This window comes from Schistocerca cancellata, unplaced genomic scaffold, assembly GCF_023864275.1.
Source record: "Schistocerca cancellata isolate TAMUIC-IGC-003103 unplaced genomic scaffold, iqSchCanc2.1 HiC_scaffold_1005, whole genome shotgun sequence".
NCBI classification, from domain to species: Eukaryota; Metazoa; Arthropoda; class Insecta; order Orthoptera; family Acrididae; genus Schistocerca; species Schistocerca cancellata.
The window spans coordinates 32,501-37,500 of NW_026047010.1; the positions used below are offsets into that span (position 1 = coordinate 32,501).

At 53.3% G+C, this 5,000-nt stretch overlaps 1 non-coding gene across 1 annotated transcript in view; it reads right to left on the reverse strand.

The window, feature by feature from the left end:
* LOC126150830 (small subunit ribosomal RNA) overlaps positions 1–557 on the reverse strand; it is a 1,909-nt gene extending 1,352 nt beyond the window's left edge. Inside the window, exon 1 of the ribosomal RNA XR_007531685.1 lies at positions 1–557. This exon is cut by the window's left edge and continues 1,352 nt beyond it. This is a non-coding gene — a ribosomal RNA (small subunit ribosomal RNA).
* Positions 558–5,000: the final 4,443 nt, after the last annotated feature.

The window sequence follows — 5,000 nt, forward strand, 5'->3', positions numbered from 1 at the left end:
CTCGTTAAAGGATTTAAAGTGTACTCATTCCGATTACGGGGCCTCGGATGAGTCCCGTATCGTTATTTTTCGTCACTACCTCCCCGTGCCGGGAGTGGGTAATTTGCGCGCCTGCTGCCTTCCTTGGATGTGGTAGCCGTTTCTCAGGCTCCCTCTCCGGAATCGAACCCTGATTCCCCGTTACCCGTTACAACCATGGTAGGCGCAGAACCTACCATCGACAGTTGATAAGGCAGACATTTGAAAGATGCGTCGCCGGTACGAGGACCGTGCGATCAGCCCAAAGTTATTCAGAGTCACCAAGGCAAACGGACCGGACGAGCCGACCGATTGGTTTTGATCTAATAAAAGCGTCCCTTCCATCTCTGGTCGGGACTCTGTTTGCATGTATTAGCTCTAGAATTACCACAGTTATCCAAGTAACGTGGGTACGATCTAAGGAACCATAACTGATTTAATGAGCCATTCGCGGTTTCACCTTAATGCGGCTTGTACTGAGACATGCATGGCTTAATCTTTGAGACAAGCATATGACTACTGGCAGGATCAACCAGGGAGCTGCGTCAACTAGAGCTGAGCAGCCGGCCGCCCGGGAGTGTGTCCCAGGGGCCCGCGCGAACACGCAAGCGTCCGCTCAATTATTCTGCAAACAGGAGGAGGCTGAGCTCCCCTGCACAATACACCTCGAAACCCTCTCAGGTCCCGGCGGCGCGCAGCGCCGTCCTAAGTACTTGGTCGGGTTCGAGAGAGGCGCAATCGCCCGGAGTTAGGCGAGTAGACGCTTTAGGTGCGACCACCCGTGCTCCCAACTGAGCTTGCCGCTGCCGACAGAGGCCCGGGAGCGTGCTGTCGTGGCATTGCCGGCGGGAGACAACACGCGCCACCTACGGTGACCGGCAGCTCCAACGCCAGCGCCACAGAAGGGCAAAGGCCCCACGTGGGTGCCGAAGCGAACTCTCCCAGCACAGCGCACGTGCCAACACGTCTGCACAACTGCGATACAAACCACCAGCGAGAACCGCTGGGGCGACCGAGCAGCAGACGGCGTCGCGGCGCCGAGTGCCGGGCGGCGGCGCATCCTCAACGCACACAGTCCTCAATCGGACCAGCACACTGCAGATGTCCACCGCGCTTCGCACCGGGCCGGCGAGGACCCACTTTGGCTGCACGGCGCCGCGCGCAGGGTGCCCCGGCGCGCAGCTGCGCCGCCTGCCGCGTCCGTCGGCCGGCGCGCCTGCCACTGGGCGCCCCCACCAGCCGGCTGTAGCGCGTGCGCCCACGCACCGCGCGGCCAGCACGCCGGGCGGCCCCCCCTCACCGGCCGGGGACAGTCCCACCCACCCACAGCCGCGTATCGCTTCACACCCAGATTCACATTCACGTTCGTTGGTATGGTGGGGACCGCTTCGTAGCTGTACCGATCGTTGCCCTCACAGATGTACCTCCAGCAAGGACAACCGCACCACAACGGGTTACCAGTTGTTCATTTGCGTAACGTCACCAGTAAACGTACACGTCCATCCCCGTTTGCAAAGTCAACTATTATTGCATGCCTGCCTGTCAGGTGTCAAGACACACTACATCCGCTCACATCCACGCAACAAAATGTGCCCGACTAGAGGGCACGTGGAAGGTGCCCCCGTACGTATGCGATGTCCATTGCGCGACCAACTGTCAACCGGCCTCTGTAGCATGTCGCAGATGTGGAACGCGGGGCACCGTGCTATCACATTGTGTGAGAAGAGACTACTACGTCTGCATACACGCGCCACTACATGAACAGACGGCTCATGCTGATCGCCATCCACTGCGTCCATTACTCCCACACGTCTCTATGGCGTACCACACTGCAATGCAGCTGTTATGGGGAGATGACACGTAGCTGTGTACACAACATTCTGAGCGGGTTGCGGTTGGACAATACATTAATGTAACGTGTCATATGCCAATTACAGAGCAGGGTAAGGCACAACTTGGGTTAGGTTAAGGCACAACTTGGGTTAGGTTAAGGCACAACTTGGGTTAGGTTAAGGCACAACTTGGGTTAGGTTAAGGCACAACTTGGGTTAGGTTAAGGCACAACTTGGGTTAGGTTAAGGCACAACTTGGGTTAGGTTAAGGCACAACTTGGGTTAGGTTAAGGCACAACTTGGGTTAGGTTAAGGCACAACTTGGGTTAGGTTAAGGCACAACTTGGGTTAGGTTAAGGCACAACTTGGGTTAGGTTAAGGCACAACTTGGGTTAGGTTAAGGCACAACTTGGGTTAGGTTAAGGCACAACTTGGGTTAGGTTAAGGCACAACGTGGGTTAGGTTAAGGCACAACGTGGGTTAGGTTAAGGCACAACGTGGGTTAGGTTAAGGCACAATGTGGGTTAGGTTAAGGCACAATGTGGGTTAGGTTAAGGCACAATGTGGGGGTAGATTGCGGTACAAATTGCATTACATTGCGGTGCAAATTGCATTACATTGCGGTGCAAATTGCATTACATTGCGGTGCAAATTGAGTTACATTGCGGTGCAAATTGAGTTACATTGCGGTGCAAATTGAGTTACATTGCGGTGCAAATTGAGTTACATTGCGGTGCAAATTGAGTTACATTGCGGTGCAAATTGAGTTACATTGCGGTGCAAATTGAGTTACATTGCGGTGCAAATTGAGTTACATTGCGGTGCAAATTGAGTTACATTGCGGTGCAAATTGAGTTACATTGCGGTGCAAATTGAGTTACATTGCGGTGCAAATTGAGTTACATTGCGGTGCAAATTGAGTTACATTGCGGTGCAAATTGCGTTACATTGCGGTGCAAATTGCGTTACATTGCGGTGCAAATTGCGTTACATTGCGGTGCAAATTGCGTTACATTGCGGTGCAAATTGCGTTACATTGCGGTGCAAATTGCGTTACATTGCGGTGCAAATTGCGTTACATTGCGGTGCAAATTGCGTTACATTGCGGTGCAAATTGCGTTACATTGCGGTGCAAATTGAGGTAGGTTAAGGTGCAACACAGGTTAGGTTAAGGTGCAACATAGGTTAGGTTAAGGTGCAAGATGGGTTAGGTTAAGGTGCAAGATGGGTTAGGTTAAGGTGCAAGATGGGTTAGGTTAAGGTGCAAGATGGGTTAGGTTAAGGTGCAAGATGGGTTAGGTTAAGGTGACATAGGTTAGGTTAAGGTGACATAGGTTAGGTTAAGGTGACATAGGTTAGGTTAAGGTGACATAGGTTAGGTTAAGGTGACATAGGTTAGGTTAAGGTGACATAGGTTAGGTTAAGGTGACATAGGTTAGGTTAAGGTGACATAGGTTAGGTTAAGGTACAAACTGGGTTGTGTTATGGTACACATTGCGTTGTAGTACAGTACACGTTAGGTTTGGGTACGGTACACAATGTGGTATGGGATGGCGTGTTGTGGGGGGGAGGGGGGGGGGGAGGTTCGTTGATATCGACCGTAGGACGTGGATGCCCGAGGCAGCGTCAGTGTGTCAAAGGAGTTATGTCACGTCGGGATGCGCTTTTCGCCAGTGAGAGGGGGCGAGCCGTGTCTGTGGTTGCGGCAGACCTGTGTGTTTCATTCCTGCCAGTGTGTTTGTGCTGTAAGACGAGGCAGTGTGGTGGTGATGGGTGCACCCCTGTGTAGGACATGTGTGGGTGTTGGTGGCTTCTCTGAGCAATTGTGGTTGTCGGACGAGTGGGGTATTCTGTTTTATGATTGGACCTCCCGGTCTGGTTATCATAGCGTAGTTGGTGTACTGTGGCGGATAGGATGCACCGGACGTTGGTCCATGCTGGTGCTTAGTAGTTGTATCTGTGTCTGTTACAGGCAGAGAGTAGTGTGTGATAGAGTGTGTGGCTGACGTGTGGTTCATTTTGTGTGTACGGACGTTCAGCATGTATAGGGGCATTTGCGTATATAATCTATCATAATCTATCTATGTGGGCCTGCATAGTTTACTGAGCAGTGCTGTGAGGTGACTGAACTACGAGTGACGTACTGATTTACAGCGGAATGATTGCCTTGTACCAAAGATGGAGTATCGGCTCTACGACAGCGTTGGCACCGCAGGAAATGGTCTCGTAAAACGGCCCTCCCACCGTCATCGTTGTGAGGGGTAGGGACCGCCTATATTCTGAGAGGAGCCCTGTTTGCCACTGGGCGTGGGGTCTCGCATCCTGCGGTTCAGTGCCCCCAGGGAAGCGCGCGGAGGTGGTGGTGCTGCTGCTGCTGCTGCTGTAGCAAGCGAGCTACTTACAGCATGTATAGGGACAGCGGGAATATGGCATATTCGATATAACTCTTCATGAAACGCAAGATATAGGGGCGGATTGCACGTTACGAGTGCGGGAAGAGTCCGCCGTTCATCCGCTGGAGTTGCGATTTGGGCGGTTGGGGTGGGGCACGTGCGGGTGCGGGTGGAGCGATTGTCGGTCGACGACTTCGTGCGACGCAGGCACAGGCGTTGGGGCTCCTGTGGTGGGCAGATGATGCAGGGTTTGTGGGTGGCGTCGGAAAATGGGCACTGTGGGACCTAGCGATGTCGTAGTCGGCGTGGCGTCTCATAGATGGCGGTATCATCGGTGCAGCAGGTCATGTTGCGGGGGACCTGCAGGTGGCGGTATTTTTGTTTGTGGTGCGCTCGACATGGTGGACGTAGTGTCGTCCGATTCGCGTAGATGGAGCTATTGCATGTGGTTTCGTCACATTGTCATAGATGGCGGTGCCGTGTTTTGGAGGTATGGTTGGCGTAGTTTCGTTGGATTCCTGTAGATGGAGGTGTCGTTTCTGGGCCGGATGGCAATGTAGTTTGGTCACATTCCCAAAGATGGCTGTGTTGTGCCTGTGGGCGGCATTGTCAACATCATGCGGTATGGTCTGTTTATTGTGGACGTTGATGGCGTCGGGACCAGAGGGCGCGCGCGAACCGTTGACCACGCGTTATTCACGCAAGCATACTTCGTACTATTTTCCCACCCTCCTATTACTCGTTGCAGATACATGGA